Consider the following 23404-nt stretch of genomic DNA (forward strand, 5'->3'; position numbering starts at 1 on the left):
TATCTGGATACAGTAGAGATGGAAATAGGAGTGAGGGTCATCATCTGAACAGATTAAAGGACTCACTTATGTGACTGTCAAATCCTGCTTAGCAACATCTTATCCTACCAACAAATTCCTTGGCACATATACTACTAGATTCTGAGGTCACTTGTCAGAAGGCCCTGTCCATCCACTCAGATGTTTCCCTCTTGGTCCCACAGCCCATTTTGCCAGTTCACTCCCTGGAATCATCTTACTGATCTCTAGTTTCAATGGTCAATCAGAAGTTGACCAAATCAGTTTAGTTGTCTAGAGGGACGAAAAATGTTCCAGCCTGTGAGGATAAAGAATTCCAGTCAGTGATTTGATATGACCTTAACACTCAAAAGCTAGACTAACTCAACTTTTTTTCCTTCATCTACAAATTAGTTTGGGGTGGTTACGTAGATATAACCCATAATAGACAATGATGACATAAACCATTTCAAAATAGTAAATGAAAACAAGATAAATTTGGTCAGGAACCAAATATGCAGAATTAAACAATTACACTATGTGTAGACCCAACCCCATTAGTAGGGAAGTGAACAGGGACAGGCAACAAAGTTTCATGTTTAGACAGACTGAGATTGGTAAAAAAATTACTAGTTTTCTTTTGAGTGGCCTAGGAAAGCTTGGAAGAGTTGGGTTTCAAAAACTACTTGGATAGAGTCTAGTGGTCCAGGGAAAAAAACAAGGGAGCTTGAGCTAAAGCCTGTGAACAGAAATAAGAAAATTTGGACAGGGCTTTAGAATATCCAACAAACAAGATCCTCTTTACTCTTATTTATCGGTTTCTTTTATTCCTAGTGCTTTTTAACATGAGCATGTCCAAAACTTTTGATCACCAAAAAGCTGGTAAAAATCCAGGAACCTGTAAGAGCTATGAAAATAAGGCAATACCATTATTACTTGAATTATTATCAATATCTAGACATACAAACAGATAAATAAGCAGAATTGTAAATGCAAATGTTACAATCCAGGGATAACATGGGGATGGCCAGTTAGCATCTTGAAGGCTTCCTATATATTTCAGGCATCTTGCTAGTTGCTTATATGTTACAGGCATTGTGAACAATTTCTAGGAATGACTTACAAACATTATACACATTACCTAGGAATTGTTTACAATTCCTGATTTAACATTCTGCCTGTAACATAAATACCAGTTAAAATACAAGGAACTTGATCATACACTGGCATCAAATCAGAAGGCAGTATTTCTGCAGGTCTACCATATAACCAGAAGATTGATTTATATATTTAAAATGTAATATAGCATAGGTAATGGCCAAATAACTATGTTATACTTTTAAAGACCTATATGCAGAAGACTATGTATTAATTGACTGAAAGAACCTAAGTACAAAGAAAAATTTGATTCAGTACTTTTAAAATAAACTAATTTTATAACTGCTTACTGAGTTGTACAACTCTAATTCAAACATATAATGGATACATATTAAAAAAACTATTTTTTAGTTCAAGTTATTTTATTTCACTGTTTTTTTAAAACAAATTAACTTCTAATTTAATATTTATTTTAAAGACATACCAGAACTTGTACATCAAAATGCATGCTGTACTTTTCAAAGTAGTCCCCTTGGGACTATTTTTACTTATTTTGATTATGATTCTATCGCCCAGAATATTTTTGAAATGCTGCTTTAGAACTGCCTTCAAAGCCAGTTTATGAGCTACACAATTAAAAGTCATATTATTTTCTTATCATACTTCAAATGGTAATGTTTATGATATACATCAGCTATATAACATATTAGCTATATAATTTATATAAACCAAATTAAACTGATAAATCTAGTCATTTCATTATTAAAGCCCTTTCCCAAACCACCCTCTGAGCCTTTTCTCAGGCTAGATCCAAGAGTAGCTCCTCCTGATCCACCCAACCCTCCCTCCCAGAAGGTATGTTCAATTGAAAAGTATTGATCATCATTTGTTTCAAAAATCTAGACTGAACTTACCCCAACAAAGTGTCTTAGTATACTACATTTGGCCAGACCAAGCAGCTAGATGTGAGCTTCATGATATAGCAGGGAACTTTTCTGTCTGGTTCACTGCTGTATCCCCAGTGTCTAGAGCAGTGTCTGGCATGTTGAAGTTGCTCATTAAATATTTGTTGAATGAGTGAATGAATGGATGAAATAATGGAATTCCTTTCCGAGTCATTATGGATCAACAAACATAGGTGGACATATGTGAAATATCAAGGTGATGGCTATATTGAAGTAAAACCTAGCTTCCATCTGACAATGAGCCCAATAAATCACTGTTTGGCAGTGGTTAACAAAGATACCGGTGGTGGCTATAGCTTGTCTCTGGATTAGGAGCTGTTTAGCTTAGTGTGACTTTAGAGGCTGGTACCATGCCCCTTGTGGACCGGTTTGCTCATACCATATTCCATTCATAGATTAGGGCTCTGGTACAGGCCAGGTGGCTTGCAAATAAGTGCCATGGGGCTTTATTTTCAAGGGTAGTTACCAAAGCCTAGAGATTTAAAGTAGTTTGGGCTAGGTCACATAGCAAACTAATGAAAAATGGAAGAGCTTGGGTCTGAGATAAGAGAAACACAATACCAGGTCACTGTACTCTGGTATTTACCCTGTTCCAAGCTAGAGTTACAGTCCTGCAATCTTCTTCCTTGACACTACCACCTTCTTTATAAGCTAGGAAATCATGACCTTGAGGTCGTCTATGACTTCAACTCATTTGGGAAAAGCTCTCATTGCCAGGAGTAGTAGACAAAGAAGTAGTAGTAATAGTAGTAGTACTAGTAATTGTTGTTATAGTTGTAGTAGTAGTAGAAGCAGTAAAGGTAAAAATACTTCTGGTAGTGAGGTACTGAGTGCTTAGTACATGACATACACTGTGCAAACTCTACATGTCTTTTAGTCTCTTCACAAACCTATCAAGTAAGCAACACTATTATCACCATTTTACAGATGAGGAAACTGAGGCTCTGAGAGGTTAAATCACTCACCTAGTCAGAAGTCTAAGCCTTCGCCTGCCTAACTCTGAAGCCAAAGCACTGAAGCATGACAGAATGCTGCCTCCTTAGCATTATGCTCTGTTATCTGAACCATCCTTCTCCTGGCCTACAAAAAAGCTACAAGTAAAATCTGAAGAACCACCATGGTTCAAACCTTGAAGTAATTTGGTTGTACTTATAACATTCAATAATAATGGCTACAAAGCAACACAATCCTAGAGACTGAACATCTGTTTTAAGACCTCAAGTGAGTAGGTTTTTCTGGAATATCCCCTTAGAAATGTTTTTTGAACATTTGTTCAAACAAGTTGAAGTCTGGACACCCTCTGATGCCTTTCTCGATTGGTTATGTGCCAAGTGTGACGTGATCCTTCTGCATGTAGTTTGAGTTAGGTGGAAGCATTGTACATGCCTGGGACACTGGGCAAGCCCTCCAGAGCTGCCCCTAAATCCAGACAAACAGGCCCACTGAGGAAATATCAGCCCTGGGGTGGCTAGCCTGGAACCACTGATTGGCTAGATCACCCAGAACCCGCACTGGGGAGGCAGCCTTTGCCTTAGAGTTTCAGGAGCTTTGAGCCAAACAACTAGCCCAGGGCTGCTACAGCCTTACTTTCCTGCTACAAGCCACCTGAGCTCTACCTGCTGTACCATGAAATCATTAGGAAACATTAATGTCATTGGCAGGTGTCTCAGTGCACCTAACTGGAAGGGACTATAATTCCAGACAGTTTAACAGCTTTGGCAGGGTGGAAGTATATTCTGTGGACAGACTGAATGTCACACCTTAGCCTACATTTGTGGGAGATGGCTGCAGAGCCCATCAGCAAACCTGCCACATGGCCAAGTACATGTGAGTGATGGAAACATGACTGTGGTAAGAGGCCAAGGCTGGTAATGAGGAGGGACATACTAAAATCTAAGGGGAATCCCTGAATTCCCAACATTTGTGAGATGATTAGATGAGGCTAGAGGGTAAAAAGCAACAGAAAAGCATTCAGCTGATATAGGTATATAAGGAAAGAAGCAAAAAGATCAAATTTTATGTTGCAGCCAATGGGAATGCTATAGGTCTCAGGTCTACTTCAGCATGCAAACTAGGAGATAAAATATATAATGGGAGTGCTTCAGAGTTAGACACAAATCTAATTATGGGAGCATCTTTCCTTAGTCTATGATGAACTCCTGAAATTTCCTCCAGCTACTCTAGGAAGTCCTGCAAACTAATGCTATTCCTTCTTCACCTCTCTCAAAATAAAACACACTTATACCACTAAAAACTGAGGCTATCACCTCCCTGTAAACTTGGTCTAACCTCACTGATGGGAAAATTAACTAAGCTAAAGGTTGTTTTATTGACTGAAGTTAAGGTTTAGAGGGAATGGACCAGATAATGTTATTATAATATTTGAAATGAGAAGTTATGAAGACCTAAATGAGGGTTGTTGTAGTGAGTATGGAAAGGACTTCTTGGTTGTGAGAGAGATTATGAAGGAATATCCACACAACTTGGGAACTGACTGGATTTAGTGGGGCAATAAAAGAATCAGAGATATTGGCAATGTTATTAGTCTTCGTGATGGGGAAAATAAAAATGGTGGTGCCAATAATAGAAACAGTAAATTCAGAAGAATAAAAAGGTATTATAGGGAAGATAAAGGAGTTTGAGGTGCCATACTGAGAGACAGAACAGGCAATTTAACATTCTAGTCTGGTACTCAGGAGAGGTTGGGCTGGAGATAAAAATTCAGGCAGGCATCATTTGCCTGCTCCTTCACCCAAGTACAAATTTTCTGGCTGTCAATCCCTATAAGCAGCAGCCATACACAAAGGATATTTGAAACTTTCCTTTCTCTGCTTCTGCTGATATTCCTCCCCATTCCATGGGTTCTTCTGCCCTCTAATTATCTCTAGAACCTTACTGTAGAGAAACTTAGTTGGTCTCTTTGTTCAAACATTCAATATAAATGTTTACTTTTAAGAATAGTTCTTTATATTCCTAAATACATGTCATTTGTGAGTAGGAAGTGATCCAAGCAGATTACATTTATAGAAAGTTTCAATTACTTTGAAAATTATTTATACCAATGAAAAAATTAATATACATGAGAAAAACCTAGAAAAGAAAGATCAGGTGAGTGCTACAGAGTTAAAATGACCATATTTTCTGAAGCAAAAAATGGGCATTGGTTTCTGATAAAAAAAAATATTTGTGTTCAGAAGTCCTTTCTGACTGAATGAGGAAATTTAGGAGATGCAGTTAGAATGGTGAAACATTGCAATTACCAAGGTATTTGGATTGTTTCTAGGGACAATAGGATACGATATTTATCCTGGGAAATATGGGAATTGCATAGAGTGGAATACTAATAACACAATGCATGTTTTACATTTTTGTACTATAAAATTATTTTCTTTTATTATTTTATATTCTGTAACTTTCAGTTTAAGATACCTGACTGTCTTGGTATTTGCTCCCTTTCTAAATAATTTTGAGGACTCAAAAGTATTGAAGGTCAGAGTGAGAAGGTATCCTGGATATCAATTAATCCAACCACTTTTAAAAAATAATATAAAGAAACTGAGGATCAGAACTAAGAAATTACTTGCCCAAGTTCACAAATCAAGTCAATGGCAGAACTAGGACTAGAATCCAAGTAGCCTAATCTCCCATACATCCTTTCTCCAAACACCAAGTCTCCATTTAGGCAACATTTTTTCCACTCCTTCTTCTTCACATTTCATCCCCACCCTTTGCCTTGGGAATCCCTGGAGGAATGGGGCCCATCGCTAGGAGGGCACAGTGTAAAAGTGCAGAACCCTCAATGCCTATCATCTTGAATTCCTTTGATCTAGCAGGAGCACACCCTCCCCTCACCGAGACATCTTTCTCTCTTCTCAGCTGAAACACCCACACTGCTGTTACAGCAGATGTCTTAGGGTCAAATGGGACATCAAGGGGGAATGCAAGTGAAACTTGGATAGCTGATATTCCGAGGTGATTACAGGTTGAGAACTTTGCACATACCTGGACTGCTGGAATGTCAACACATTTCCTTCATTTCAAGCTTCTCTTAAAGTTGTTGGAAGGACCAAACCTCCTATTCAGGGGCAAAGATTCACTATTAAGAGAAAATTCACTGATGGTCATACCTCATTCCTTGAGGTTTGTTCAACTCCTCCCTATGGTTAAGCAGGAAAACAATATTGCTTTGTATATCTTGCAAAAAGTGACTTGCCCAAAACCAACACAACAGAGCTAGAACCCAGGACTTACACTTCAAATATCCAAGACCTCCCAAGGCTGACAGAAAAACCAATGGCCAGGAATGGAACAGGGGTGGCTCATGCTCCCTCATGTATGACATCTATACATGGAGCAAGCTCCTATAATTCCATTAACCATGTATGACACTTTAGAAGTTTCCCCTATGAACTTCTGAGCTTTTCGAAGGAGGGATTGTAGATAGGTTGGTCTGTCTATCCCCAGGGCCTAGGATGCAACCAGTAAGTATGTCACAAATGAGTGCAACAGGTTAGAATGTGGAGGGCTTTGAATGATACTCCTGGAGTCTATAGTTCCCAACATAGACTGAGACTGTGAATCTTTGTGTTTTATGTGAAACAGAACACTTTCAACATTGGGGTATATAGCTCTGTGCCAAGTAGGAATTTTTAAAATTATCTCCTTAGTTACTTCAGTGCCTATATAAGAAGTATTCAGCCTTTTTTTTAAAATATTTGAGGAACTCATAGTTCCCAGGCACTCACTCCAATATGTCGCAAGCAATTTGATTGAAGTATTGCATATATCTTGGGCCTGAGACCAAGTGTGAGAAATTTCACCCCATCAGAAAAACCACTGAGGCAGCTTAAGGTAATGGAAACTGCTGCTTTGGAGACTAAACCTGTCTCTTTCCATCTCTGTTTTTGGTGCTTGGATAATGCCTTTGAAGGATAAAACAGAGAGCATATAGATTTAATACTTTGGATTAAAGAGGAAAGAGACAAAATGGAGAGGATATGGAGATATGTTAAAGTTTTTAATTCAGGTGCCAGCTGAGATCTAAAGGCTGACATACAGATAAGTCATGATCAGTAAGGTGGAGTAGGAGGACAGGGAACTAACCTCCTCCAACAAACACATAAAAAATACATCTACATTGCCAACAAACACATGAAAGGATACTCAACATCATTAATCATTAGATAAATGCAAATCAAAACTACAATGAGGTATCACCTCACACTGGTCAGAATGGCCATCATCAAAAAATCTACAAACAAATGCCCGAGAGGGTGTGGAGAAAAGGGAACCTTCTTGCACTGTTGGTGGGAATGTAAATTGATACAGCCACTATGGAGAACAGTATGGAGGTTCTTTTAAAAAGTAAAAATAGAACTGCCATACGACCCAGCAATCCCACTACTGGGTATATACCCTGAGAAAGCCATAATTCAAAAAAAAGACATGTACCATAATGTTCATTGAAGCGCTATGTACAATAGCTGGGACATGGAAGCAACCTAAGTGTTCATTAACAGATGAATGGATAAAGAAGATGTAGCACATATATACAATGGAATATTAGCCATAAAATGAAACAAAATTGAGTTATTTTTAGTGTGGTGGATGGACCTAGAGTCTGTCATACAGAGTGAAGTAAGTCAGAAAGGGAAAAACAAATACCGTATGCTAACACATATATATGGAATCTAAAACAAAGAAAAAAGGTTCTGATGTACCTAGGGGCAGGACAGGAATAAAGACGCAGACGTAGAGAATGGACTTGAGGATATGGGGAGGGGGAAGGGTAAGCTGGGACAAAGTGAGAGAGTGGCATGGACATATATACACTACCAAATGTAAAATAGATAGCTAGTGGAAAACAGCTGCATCGCACAAGGAGAACAGCTCAGTGCCTTGTGACCACCTAGAGGGGTGGGATAGGGAGGGTGGGAGGGAGACACAAGAGGGAGGGGATATGGGGATATATGTATACATATAGCTGATTCACTTTGTTATACATCAGACACTAACACAACATTGTAAGGCAATTATACTCCAATAAAAATGTTTTTAAAAATACATCTACATGTGGAACAATTCTCACTGAAAACTAACTGGAGCGTGGCAGACTTGTACAACCAAGGCTGTAAGAAAGATCCACGTGGGAAACTGGTAGGAAGGAAAGAAAGCAATCAGGTTGGGACCTGTGCCACTGGGAGGGGACTCAGAAGCAAAGGGGATTACCCTGGCAGAGATCCTCATTGAGGAGAGAGCGGTTGGAGCCACATATTGGGCGCCCCAGCCCTGGGGTCCAACACCAGAAAGATGAATCCCCTTGGCTGGCTAGAGGGTCTGTGTGACTAACAGGCGTGCTGTGGGAAGTTTGGAATTCGCTTGTGAGGAGCATGCACACACTTGCTTATTCCTGAAACAGGGCAGAGAGGGCAGACTGAAACTGCATGGGACTCTGGCACAGCAAAGGAAACCTTTGGCGAAACTAAAAGACAACCTATTGAATGGGAGAAAATATTTGCAAATGATATAACAAATAAAGGGTTAATATCCAGGGCTTCCCTGGTGGCGCAGTGGTTGAGAGTCCGCCTGCCGATGCAGGGGACACGGGTTCGTGCCCTGGTCTGGGAAGATCCCACGTGCCGCGGAGTGGCTGGGCCCGTGAGCCATGGCCGTTGAGCCTGCGCGTCTGGAGCCTGTGCTCCACAATGGGAGAGGCCACAGCGGTGAGAGGCCCATGTACCGCAAAAAAAAAAAAAAAAAAAAAGGGGTTAATATCCAAAATATATAAACAGTTCATAAAACTCCATATTAAAAAACAAACAACCTGATTAAAAAGTGGGCAGAAGACCTGAAAAGACATTTTCCCAAAGAAGACACACAGGTGGCCAACAGGCACATGAAAAGATGCTCAATATTGCTAATCATCAGAAAAATGCAAATCAAAACCATAACGAGATGTCACCTCACACCTGTCAGAATGGCTGTCATCAAAAAGAACACAAATAACAAATGTTGGCGAGAATATGGTGAAAAGGGAATGCTCATACATTGTTTGTAGGAATGTAAATTGGTGCAGCCACTATGGAAAACATTTTGGGGGTTCCACAAAAAACTAAAAATAGAAGTACCATATGATCCAGCAATTTCACTCCTGGATATATATCTGAAGAAAATGAAAACACTAATTCAGAAAGATACATGCACCCCAATGTTCACAGAAGAATTATTTACAATAGCCAAGATATGTAAGCAACCCAAGTGCCCATCATATGTGTGTGTGTGTGTGTGTGTGTATATCCACATTCATACACAATGGAATATTACTCAACCATTAAAAAGAATGAAATTCTGTCACTTGCATCAATGTGGATGGACCTAGAGGGTATTATGCTGAGTGAAATAAGTCAGACAGAGAAAGACAAATACTGTATGGTATCACTTATATGTGGAATCTAAAAAATAACATGAATGAATATAACAATACAGAAACAAATTCACAGATATAGAGAACAAACTAGTGGTTATTAGTGGGGAGAGAGAAGAGGGGAGGGGCAAGATAGGAGTAGGGGATTAAGAGGTACAAACTATTATGTGTAAAATAAATAAGCAACAAGAATATATTGTACAGCACAGGGAAATATAGCCATTATTTTATAATAATTTTAAATGGAATATAACCTATTTGTATATTGAATCACTATGTTGTACACCTGAAACTAATATAATATTGTAAATCAACTATACTATAAATAAATAAATAGTAACATAAAAAGAAAACTTTCAAACCAGGGGCACCCCACAGGACAGTAGTTTCCACTGTCACTACTCAAGCTTAGAACATTTGCTCTTTTGACTGAAATACAGGACTATGGCCTTTCCCCTTGTCTCTTCTTTTATTTCCCAACCTCCTGTAGTGTATTACCATGACAGTGTCTGTTAGAATTCATTTACTACAGTGTTGGATATAAAACACTAAAGGCTAATGGTAAATAAGTTTCAGGCTTATAGCATAGTTACCTATTACAGTTTTAAATGGCTTAGTTACAATAAAAGGAGTATTAACAAGAATACTTAAAATTCATATAAAGCTTTACCATATTCAAAGATCATTTGCTTTGAATTAATGTTCACAATATTAAAAAGTAGGTATTTGTATTAGTCTGATCAGGCTGTCATAACAAACTACCATACACTGGGTAGCTTAAACAACACACATTTATCTTCACACAATTCTGGAGGATAGATGTACAAGAGCAAGTTACCAGGGATGGTTTCTGGTGAAACATCTCTTCTTGTCTTGTAGATGGCTGCTTTCTCAGTATGTTCTCACATTGCCTTTTCTGTGTGCTTATGCAGAGAGAGACATATCACCAGTGTTTCTTCTTCTTATGAGGTCACCGATATTATCAGATTAGGAGGCATTTATGCTTCTTTTAACCTTAACTACTTCCATAAAGGCCCTGTTTCCAAATACGGTCACATGGAGGGTTAGGACTTCAACATACAAATTTTGGAGGTGTACAAAACAGTATTATTAATAGTCATAATTTACTGATGTAGAAACTAAGACTCAAAGAGGTTTAGTGATTTGTACATACTAATAAGTAATAGAAGCCAAGGCTAGAACTCAGAACTTTAACCTCTAGCCCTATGTCTTTTCTGTTATATCATGTTGCCTTATTGAATGAGTTTGGATGTATTCCTTCAACTTATGTTTTCTGGAAGAAATTATAGAGAATTGGTATAATACCTTTAAATGTTTGGTAGAATTCACCAGTGAACACAACTGTGCCTGGTACTTTCTGTTTTGGAAGGTTATTATTGATTCAATTTCTTTAATAGACATAAACCTATTCAGATTCTCCCTTCTCTCATTGCATTAGTTTTGGTAGATTGTGTCTTTCAAGGAACTGGTCCCTTTCATCTAGGTTATCAAACTTGTGGTCACAGAGCTGTTCATAATATACCTTTATTATCTTTTTAATATCTATGGGATCAGTAGTTATTGCCTCTCTTTCATTTTAAATATTAGTCATTTGAGTCTTCTCTCTTTTTTTTAGTACCTGGCTAGAGGTTTATCAATTTTATTAGTCTTTTCAAAGAAGCAACTTTTAGTGTGTTGATTTTCTCTGTTGATCTTCTGTTTTCAATTTCACTGATTTCTGTTCTAATTTTTATCACTTCTTTCTTCTGCTTACTTAGGATTTAATTTACTCTTTTCCTAGTTCCCTAAGGTGGAAGCTTAGATTATTGATGGCAGATCTTTCTTCTTTTCTAAAATATGCATTCAGTGCCATAAATTGCCCTCTAAGTACTGCTTTTGTTGCATCCCACAAATTTTGATGTTATATTTTTTCATTTAAAGTGAAATATTTTTTTAATTTCTCATGATACTAAAACATCTTTATTGGAGTATAATTGCTTTACAATGTTGTGCTAATTTTTGCTTTATAGCAAAGTGAATCAGCTATATGTATACATATATCCCCATATCCCCTCCCTCTTGCATCTCCCTCCCACCCTCCTTATCCCACCCCTCTAGGTGGTCACAAAGGACCAAGCTGATTTCCCTGTGCTATGCGGCTGCTTCCCACTAGCTATCTATTTCGCATTTGGTAGTGTATATATGTCCATGCCACTCTCTCACTTCGTCCCAGCTTACCCTTCCCCCTCCCCACGTCCTCAAGCCCATTCTCTACATCTGTGTCTTCATTCCTGTCCTGCCCCTAGGTTCTTCAGAACCTTTTTTTTTTTTTAGATTCCATATATTTGTGTTAGCACATGGTATTTGTTTTTCTCTTTCTGACTTACTTCACTCTGTATGACAGACTCTAGGTCCATCCACCTCATTACAAATAACTCAATTTCGTTTCTTTTAATGGCTGAGTAATATTCCTTTGTACATATGTGCCACCATACTTCTTTTTTGACCTCTGTGTTATTTAGAAGCATGTTTTTTAATCGCCAACATAGTGAGGTTTTCCAACTATCTTTCTGTTATTGATTTTAGTTAAATTCCATTGTTATCTGAGAGCATACTTTGCATGATTTCTATTCTCTTAAAACTTGTCAAGGTATGTTTTATGGCCCAGAATGTGGTCTTGGTAAATATTCAATGTGATCTAGAAAAGAATGTACATTCTGCTGTTGTTGGATAAAGTATTCTATAAAATACTTACAGAACTGATTAATCCCCTTGATTGATGGTGCTGTTCAGTTCATCTATGTCCCTATTGACTTTCTGCCTGCTGGATCTGTCAAGTACTAATAGACAGGTATTGAAATCTCCAACTATTATAGTGAGCTTATCTATTTCTCCTTGCAGTTCTATAAGATTATGCCTCACATATTTTGATGCTTTATTGCTAGGTGCATACATATTAAGGATTTTTATGTGTTCTTAGAGTAGTGACCCCTTTATCATTATATAATGTCTGTGTTTATCCCTGATAAGTTTACTTGCTCTGAAGTCTGCTTTGTCTGAAACCATTATAGCTACTCCAGCATTCTTTTGATTAGTGTTAGCATGGTATATTTTCCCCTATTCTTTTACTTTTAATTTATCTTTGTCTTTATTTTTAAATTTGGCTTCTTATACAACAGCTCAGCTTCTTATAGTTGAGTCTCTTTTTAATCCACTATAAAAGACTCTTTCATTTTTTGTTTTTTTCCAGCTAAAAGTGTTTAGTTAAAATAAATTGATTTAAATGGTTTAAATGAGATAAGTACCACTAGAAAAAATGTTAAAAATCAGTGTCTCAAGTTGTCAGGAACTATTTTAATCACATGGTCTTCAAAATGGTTCTATAATATATATGAAAGAAACAAAAATTGTAAAATGCTTCCCAGCTAGAGTTAATTTTCTGCTTTCCTCCCATGATATCATGGTTACAGTTCCTTTCAAAAGCTCACCTGTGTGTCCAGAAGCAGATTTGCTAAGATGTTAATGAATTTAAGCTACCAGGCCTTTCACTTGTGGGGCTTCTGGAAGTATGTTCATGTGAATGACAGATATCATTGCAAAATTTGCAAAAGTAATTTATATTCTTTTTTCTTAAAGAGGGCCCACAAAGTGTTGTAAGTTTCAGGCCTCCCAAATCCTGGCTTTGATGAAGGCTGTTACGGTTCTAAGGTGCAGAGGCCTGCTCAAGTTAGCCCATGTTCTGAAACATGGACTCTGGGGGTATATGTGGGAAGAAGAGAAATGGGGGTGTCCCTAGATGTAGCCAGACACAGATATAGGACCCTCTGCCTCCCCATCACCCCATCACCTTCTTTCTTTGGGCTTTTGTTTCTTTTTCTCTCTTTCCCTACTGACTGCCCATCTCACTCCATGTACCATTTCTCTCCCTCATCCTTTCTCTTTAACCATGGAGTCTTCTCCCTTATGGCTTCAGCTTGCTTTTGACCTGCTACAGCCTCCTCAGCCTCTCCCCATCCTCTCAGATTCAGCTCCTCTTCCTGCCTGCCCCGAACTCTTCATGGTCCCCAGTTCATATCCCTGCAAGAGAGAAGCTCACAGGCCAGGAATTGTTTTTCTCGCATTCGATCTCGTCAATGGTCTCTGGGCAACTTTGGGGTTCATTTTCTTTGCATCAGGGGCCATAGTCTGATGGAATGCACTGTGGTGACCTGAGGGTCAGGGGTTCAAAAGAAAAGCCGTGAAATGCCTGCAGCTCTGGTTAATCAAACAAAACATGCACGCACTACATGAGATTCAAGGAAGTGGGCAAGAAATAACGCAATTTATCAGAGCAGGAGGAAAACAAATGGCTAGCAAGGGTGGGTGAGGGGCGTGGAATTTTAAGTTACACCTGGAAAGAAGCTTTGATTTGCAAACACTGATCAGAGAACAATTTAATTATATTAAAACTGCGTGCATTTCACGTGCACGTTGACAGCTTGCCATGTGCGGGGCTCTGCATCAGCACCTTGGCAGACAGAAGGTGAGCCAGATTAGGATAGGGTGTGGTGTGGTCAAGGAGGAAAAGACTCTGTCTTTCAACTGAGGTATTTATACCATTGACATTTAAAGTGATGATTGATATAGTTGGATTAATATCTGTCATATTTGTTACTGTTTTCTATTTGTTGCCCTTGTTCTTTGTCTCTTTTTTTGCCTTCCACTCTATTTCTGCCCTTTCTGATCTTAAATAACTATTTTATATGATTTCATTTTCTCTCTTTTCTTAGTATATCAAATATACTACTTTTAGTGGTGGCCTAGAATTTTCAATATACATTTACAACCAATGCAGGTCCACTTTCAAATAACAGTATACTAATTCACGAGTAGTGCAAATATCTTATAACAGAGTATTCCCAATTCATTCTCCCCATCTGTATAACATTGCTGTCATTCATTTTATTTATGCATAAGCTAGAATCACCAAATAAAATGTTATTATTATTATTTAGAACAGTTATCTATCAGATAAATTAAGAATAAGAAAACTATTGGGAGTTTGGTATTAGCGGATACAAACTATTATATAGAGAATGGATAAACAAGAAGGTCCTACTGTATAGCACAGGGAACTATATTCACTATCCTGTGATAAACCATAATGGAAAAGAATATGAAAAAGAATGTGTGTGTGTATATATATATATATATATATATATATATATATATATATATGCATATATATATAGTTATATATATATATACATATATATATTTATATATATATATAACTGAATCACTTTGCTGTACAGTAGAAGTTAACACATTGCAAATCAAGTATACTTCAATAAAATAAATTTTTTAAAAAATAAGAAAAATAATATATTTTATTTTACTTTCATTTATTCCTTCTCTAATGTTCTTCCTTTCTTAATGCAGATCCAAGTTTCTGACCTATATCTTTTTCCTTCTTTCTGAAGAACTTTAAACATTTCTTGCAAGGCAGGTCTACTGGTGACAAATTCTCTCAACTTTTGTCTCAGAAAGCATTTATTTCTCTTTCAATTTTGAAGTGTAATTTCTCTAGATACGGAATTCTCAGTTCCCGGGATTCTTCTTTTAATACTTTAAATATTTCATTACACTCCCTTCTTGCTTGTATAGTTTCTGAAGAGAAGTCTGATGTAGTTCTTATCCTTGGTCCTCTACAGGTCAGGTTTTTTGTTCCTCTGGCTACTTTCAAGATTTTTCCTTTGTCTTTGATTTTCTGCAGTTTGATTATGATATGCTTAGTTATAGATTTTTTGTTTGTGTGTGTGTCTCTCCTGCTTGGTGTTTTCTGAGATTCTTGGATCTGTCGTTTGGTGTCTTCCATTAGTTTGAGAACATTTGCAGTCATTATTACATTAAATATTTCTTCTGCTCCTTTCTTTCTCTTCTCTCCTAATATTTGTCTTGTGCATTTATTACACCTTTTGTAATTATCCCATAGTTCTTGGATATTCTCTTCTGTCTTTTTCATTCTTTTTTCTCTTTGCATTTCCGTCTTAGAAGTTTCTACTGACATTTCTTTAAGCTCATTAATTCTTTTTCAGCTGTGTACAGTCTATTGCTTTTGGTAAATCTATCAAATGTATTCTTCATTTATGTTACAATGTTTTTTATTTTTAGCATTTCCTTTTGATTCTTTCTTAGAGTTTCCATATTTCTGCTCACATTATCCATCTGTTCTTACATGTCATCCATTTTTTCCATTAGAGCCTTTAGCATATTAATATAGTTGTTTTATATTCCAGTCTGATAATTCCAATATCTTTACCATATTTGAGTCTGATTCTCATTCTTTCTCTGTCTCTTCAAACCGTTTTTTTTTTTTTGTCTTTTCGTATGTTTTAATTTTTGTTGATGGATGGACATGATTACTGAGTAAAAGGAACTGAGGTAAATAGGCCTTTAATGTGAGGTTTTATGTTTATCTGTCTAGGAGTTAGACTACGTTTACTGTTTGCTTTAGCTATAGGTGTTAGAGACTAAAATTTCTTCTGGTGCCCTTGTTTTTTTCTCCCCTGTTGTCTTTGTATTTCCCTAGAGACTTCTTAAATAAGGTTTGAGGCACTTGGCTCTTTCAGTTGCATTCCTCTATTATTATACAGAAACCTTATTGATGTAGTGGTAAGGTGTGGGGAGAAGGGAAGCATTCTACAGTCCCATGATTAGGCTTCAGTCTCTTAGTGGGCCTCTGCCCCTGGGTTGTGACCTTCATAAGTACTTCTAGGTTTTTACCCTCTTAGGTGAGGCAGGAAGGAAAGAGGGGGTTGGAGTTGGGTATTTCCCTTCCTCTAGGTCACTTAGGCTCTGGCAAAGCCCCAGTCAGGCTTTGGTAAATAGTTTCCCTCGGAGGCAGGCCTTGTTAAGAAGAGCAGAATGTTCTAGGCATATTTCAAAATGGCTATTTCCCCCTCCCTCTGCTGAAAGCACAAGGGGATTTTTCTCAGATCCTTGCTGTGAGAACTTGGTAGCGCTCCTGGAAATAAAAGTCATGAAAATGTGGGCGCTCCCCTAAAACTTGTGTCCCCTGGAGATTTTAACTCACAAGCTTGTCCACACTGGGTTTTCAGCAATTCATCAACTACAATTTATTTTCCTACCCCAGTACTACTTCCAGTGGTGGTTTCTGCTCCTGGCCTTCTGCTCTGGTAATTTGTGATTCTCTGTAACTGCCTGCATGTCTCTCCAATTTGGGGGACAGCAATTTTCTCTGTGACTTCAATTCTCCAGTGCATCTAAGAAGAGTTATTGATTTTCTACTTGTTTCATTTTTTCTTGTTATGAGAACAGGAGTGATGATTTCCAAGCTCCATACACGCTAGAACAGACACCAGAACAGTCACTTTCAGCTCTAAACTTCTTACCTTGTTCTTGGAATCCCTAGTCCTAGGAAACCCTCAAGCTTATCCTATTCAGTTTCAAACCCCTTTCACTCCATACCTCACTTAGTCTCAGGTCAAAACTGCTTAGGCTTCACCATCAGCATCTACCTGTTAGTGGAAGCTCCAATTAAAACATTTGTGTTGCTCCATTATTAGTTTTGTTTCAAGTTCAAATAATTAGCTACATCTGTGTACTAGCTCCAATATCTTGTTTATGTACATTTTTTGTATTCCTTATAGAGTTTGGCACATAGTAGGTATGCCACAAATGGGGAATTTATTTTAAAGGATTTTTTTCTAGTGACTAGGGCAAATGCTATAATGTGTATGATCAATTCCATGTGTTTGGCAAGAGCCTCATATTTTGGAATGATCAAGAAAGTATTCATGATGGAGGCTGAAATTGAATATTGCCCTGAAGAATGGATAGGATTTATATTGATTGAGAGGAGAATAAAATGGCATTTGAAATTTTGTGCACAGCATGAGCAAAAGTGCAGAGACAGAATAAGCAAAAACATCTGCTTTGAAGGACATATTCTGTCTGCTACTAAAAAGAGCAGTTATTAGGACAGCTTGGGTGACTTGAAAGCTTTGAAAATATTAACATACTCCAGCATTGATTAAGTATGGAGGAAATACACCCAGTTTGGAAGATATTGACTGAGTCAATAACAAGCAATGACCAAAGCCTTATCACAAAGTAGTTAATGCTTAAGCATTAACTGCTCTGATTTAAAATATTTATTATAATATTGGGAAGGTCTCAAGTTCCTTTGTGGGCTCAGATAGAGGCATATATATATATGGGGGAAGTTGCTAAGTGAAGTTCAGAGAGATAAAGCAACTTCCTCATTATCACCTAGTAAAGTATGGAGGTAGGATTCAAATCCAGGTCTGTCTAACTTTCTTTAAAAATCATACTATCTGGGCCTCCCTGGTGGCGCAGTGGTTGAGAGTCCGCCTGCCGATGCAGGGGATACGGGTTCGTGCCCCGGTCTGGGAGGATCCCATATGCCGTGGAGCGGCTGGGCCCGTGAGCCATGGCCGCTGGGCCTGCGCATCCGGAGCCTGTGCTCCGCAACGGGGGAGGCCACAACAGTGAGAGGCCCGCATACCGCAAAAAACAAAACAAACAAAAAAAAAATCATACTATCTAAATAACATTGTGCTTTATCTAAATAAGAAAAGTCCAAAATTGGAATGGACTGCCTTGTAAGGGATTGACTACCTTAAACTCCAAGTGTGGGGCCAGAGGCTGAATCACTGTCAGGAAAGGATTTTATAGAGGTGATTCAAACATGAGGGTTAAGGGATGAGGTGTACTTGCTACTTAACTATTAAAGATCCCTTCCAACTTGAAGAATCTCTGATCTAACCTAAATGATTTAAGGGCACTTTTTTTTACTGTTATACTTTCAGGGTACATGCACACACACACACACACACACACACACACACACACACACACACTAATTAAACAATAAATGACTTTTTCTTCCCAGCAAAATTTCCTCCAAGTATCCTTCCTTGGAACTTATATTTCGGCTTCCTAGTGTTCTCAATCATTACTGCCTAAGGTTTTCTGACTGGCAAATGCTACTTTTTTGAAGGCTTCTTTTATTCTGAAATAAATCACTGTGCCCTCTACTCAGGAATGTTGATCCTGCAGAGTTCTCCAGACAAAACTAAGGGTGTCATAGTTACTGTAAGGTAAAATGGCTGTCTGGTGAATGCCCTAGAACTGCACAAAATAACTGAGAATATCACTGCAGTAATTTAGAAACATCATAGAAGAAAATTGGCCTCTGCTGCTTGAAATCAAATCAAAGATATCAAGGGTGTCACTGTACAAGTTTGGGAACTATTAAAATCTTATTATGTTGTTGCCTTTACTTAACACTATCAGTGTGCTACACTGAGTACTGTCAAAGAAAAATGAACATTTACAACACATGGTAAACATTGTACTCTGGTTATCAAAGCATCTGTGGGGAATATCTGGTGATGGTGCTTCTGACTTCCTCTCTGAGACCCCATCACGGCTGTAGGACAGACTGCCACTTCATAGCTATAACGATCAAACAAATTTTAATAAAATGGATCTTCTGCTTTAGACAGCTACACAGAGGAAGACAGCTTGAATCAGGCCTTAATAGCTGTCAAGAAAAACATCTTGCTTCATCTCTCTCCCCTCTCACCCTCCAGGTTTAAGGTCAATCACCTGGAACTGAGATAATGGTCAGGAGCAAATTTCTAGTTCAGAGAGCAAGAAAAAATTTGGAATGTTTTCTTTTTAATGACAACAGGATTTAGTTTGCTTAGCATAACCTAATTGCATTATCCTATTCATATCTTCTCCATAATTTCTTTTTATTTTTACTTCTTTTGCTTTGCATTGAGTTGTAGAAAGCTTCCCTCTCCCTTCCTCTCTCCACCCCCTCCTTTCTCTCTCTACTGCTCATTATCTCTCTCTTTCCCCCAACTAAAATTATGAGAATAACCCCCTGCTGAGGTCAGCCAACTAAACTTCCTCTTATAGTTATGTATGAGAGATGGGAAATGCCTCTCCCCTACTTGACTATAAATTAATTCAGAAACGACCAACCACACTTTGACAACTTGAGGGTCTCCAGCTTATAATAGACCTTAAAATAATAATATATATTTTTTAAAACAGCAAACTAGCACAGTGCCATAGATGTTCACCTCTATTGCATTACTACCAACCTCATCCTCTTGCAGGAAACCAAGATATAACACAACTTTCATATCTAAAGGCTTGAAAAAAGTATCTGGGGTCAGAAATCACTATTTGGCCATGAATGAAAGACAAGCTGGAGTTATAAGTTGCAACCCTGTGCTGAAAGCCTCTGAACCAGGGCAGAATGAAAGCAGTTGTCCACAACCAACAGTCTTTTCCCAGAACTAAACCTGACTGAAAAGCTTCCAAAACAGATTTTGAACAGCTTTCCTTGTGGAGTCAGTCCTCCAAAGATTTCCCGAAGGACTACTACTAAGTCTAAGACAGCAAATTCAGTTCTCTCTCTGTCCAGCTGCAATTCCTCTACTGGATATCATCTTGATATTAGAGGAAAAAAAGAACTTGACTCTTACAGCCTGTTCTTTTAAATATCAATGGTTCTGAGTTTATGCAGCATGAAATCCTACCTATTAAGGATCTCAAAACCAAAAGGAATAAGATCACAGATCTGGGTATCTAATATGGGGTCTTATCCAATGTGTGACTGAATTTTTCCAACTGCTATGTATATTATGTTAGGAAGAGAAGAATGAGCCATGAAAGAATGAACTATTTTTATCGATGATTTCATACATTTAACTTTACCAAGGGGTGAAAAGGTTAGTTGAGATGAGAAGGGGACAGAAACAAACCTAAACCCTGAGCTGCGACTCTGGGGCTCATTGCCACTGGAAATGCTAGACTCTGAATAACAGTAACGACACATTTTAACTGATCTCTTACTATGTATCTTCATGTTTTCTATGGATACAGGAAAAAAGATTCAGTCATGTCCTCAAGGAGCTATTGCAATCCAATAGGGTAGACTCTCTCCAGACACTCTAGCAGTTTGTGCTTCCCTATCACTGTGTTCATAGAACAATTAAAACTCTTATTTTCATCCATATATATATATAGTGAATGTCTTCCCATCTGGGCTGTGAGGCTTTTGAGGGCAGTTCTTTTCACTTATATATCCATTACACCTAGCAAAGATAGTGGACACCCACTGAAAAGTGTTTCAATAAATAAATAAACAAATAAAAGAAGACAGGTATGGACTACACAGGACAAAATCAGGAGTGGGTCAAAGTTGAAAGCTTCTAATCTCAGCTTTCTCCAATATACTTCCTACACTTCTAGCAGAGTGAACTTTCCCACAAATTTGATCAGATCACTACCCTAGTTGAATGAGTCTGCACTGCCTTGTGGCTACAACCTGAACCCCTTAAGCACAGTACACAAGGCCATCATGACATGCCCTCTGTCTGCCTTATCTCTCACCATAGCATGGATCATACTACTGTAACCATGGCTGACTCTAACTAGACTATAAGTTGCTTGAGGGTAAAAATCTTGTCTACTTTATCTGCATGGTACGAGTGCCTAAGCAGAGTGTCTTAATACCTGCTAAACATTTACTATTTAACAGATCCCTCCAGTGATACTGGGATACTACCACATATTCATTTATTCTTATAGTCTCTTTTATTTAACTGTGCCTCATAGCCCTTATAAAATTTGCCAAATAAACAATAATTCCCAAGCCCTTTTATGAATCACTAAACTCAGCTTCTAGTCATGGCTATCCTACTATTTAGCTGAATTCATCTCTGCTTTTTTCCTCACTCATAAAAGAAAAATAATATCACCTATATTTTTTACCTTACATGATATTCTAAGCTGATATACTTTCTGGAATATGGTAGAATATAAATAAATACCCACATACACAAATGTTATCTAAAGCAAATAATGTAATTATATAAGTATAAAGTGGTATAGTTATAATATTTTATATGGATTGACTGAGCCTGGATTCAAATCTTGACTTAGCCACCTGTGATCAAGGGTTCTCTTTTAATCAATGTCTTAACCTATAAATGGAGATACTAATTGTACTTACTTCTTTGGGTTGTATTAAAGATAAGTAAATTCATGTAAAATGCTTCGAACATTACCTGGCATGTAGTAGATACTCAACAAATGTCAAAACAAGTGTTTTCTCCAGTAATCTGTGACTTGATTGCGGCAGTGACTGTCAAGTTATCCATCCAGTAAAGACATCAGCTGTACACATCTGATAGCTACCTAAGCCCTAAGAACTAAATCCCAGCATGCTCAGAGGTAGACTCACCTCTAAATTCTACCCAAAATGTAATATGCATGGCCAACTCTTGAGAACTTTCCAAACACTTAAGATATGCCATCTAGTCCTCAAGATTGAGTACATTTTCGCTTATTTGAAAACTTTGTGAATTTCCCCAAGTAACCAGGGAAAGTTCCAAGTTTATATATATATCCAATGTAATAGCCAACTCCCCTCAAGTAGGTGTGATATGAGAGGCTCCCCAAAACCCATTTTCCAATAAATCTCTACTGAACTTCTCTGTTCTGCCACCCTCCTGTTTGATAAGACAGCCAATTGTCAGAGCTCTCTTGAGTCAGCAAAAGCTTCAGAGAATGAAAGGTTGGGGAGAGCTTTTTATGTTAACCACTTCTCAGAGTTGCAAATAGGGTAACTGAGCTCCCTTGAGACAGTTCAGCTAGGATTATATCTTATCACAGTTTCCCAAATCCTATTCAAAGGATATCATAGAGAATTTGATTTGGAAGGGAAGTCAAGAAGAAGGGGTAGGATGTACACAGTAGGTAAATGTGCTTGATTTTAGACATCGGAATTTGCAGTGTAGGTGGAACCAGACATTCTTATTGATCCTAAAGCCAGGTTTCCAGGGATGGAAGATTTTTCACTGTTTCACACAACAAAAGAGAATTTGAAAAAGGCAATTTGATTGGAGGGTATGAGCTAGAGGTAATTTTGTAAGGATGAAAGAGATTTGAGTCTTATTTAAAATACTGGAAGAATGGACCTAGGAAGGAAAAGGAAGAGTTCACCAAATGGCTTCCTTTAGAAAAACTGATCCAAAGATGAGCTACAAACATGAGAAGTCACTATGTTGGCCCAATTCTGATTGCCTCATCCCTACCCCAGCCATTCATCTGCTAGCAGATAGGGTAGTATTGTTTTGGTTTCCAGCAGTCTGTTAAAGTTGAATTTATGATGCTTGCAATGAATTCTAAGTGTATTTTTAGTATGTGTATTTTTCTCGATCCTCCTCCAATGCACTTATTTTTGATGTTACTATTAAAATGACCTATTTCAGCTGCTTCTGCAGATCACACCCAATTCCCAATAACTAATTTTAACTTTTTCATCTGGTTCCAAGAATAAGCCAGTGCCCAGCAGAGAGCTGATGTTGCTCTTGGAAAACTGCACTCTCTCAAAATTCATCAGACCAATGGGCCTCTCTAGGTACAGTTAATAGGCTTAGATAGGAGACATGTGATGTGTGCAAGCTCAAAACTTCTCAATCAGACTCTCAATTCAGAGTTATTCTTTTTTAACTCCTCTATGCCAAGGAGATGAAAATTTCCTATTCTGTAACTCTTTTCCAACTTTGCTTATGGTCAACATGATGTTATCAAACCAAGCATTTTGACGAAACAGATTAGTTAGTTGTCTCTAGCAAGGAAAGAGTTGATTCAGTCCTACAGTCAAGTCCATTTTTTAAAGTCAATCTTAAAAATATTAAGTCAATTTGGTCAAGGGAACATTCTGCCAGTCAATTCAATGAAGGAATTACTTCAGTCAAACAGATAATTCCATCTATCAACAGGTCAGTTCCGTTTCACAAGTAATTAATTCAGTATAACCGTTTATTAGTTCTGTCAATTAGTCAGTTTACTCAGCCTGTCAAACAAC

Source organism: Mesoplodon mirus, assembly GCF_964341445.2.
Source record: "Mesoplodon mirus genome assembly, chromosome: X".
In the NCBI taxonomy this organism is placed as follows: domain Eukaryota; kingdom Metazoa; phylum Chordata; class Mammalia; order Artiodactyla; family Ziphiidae; genus Mesoplodon; species Mesoplodon mirus.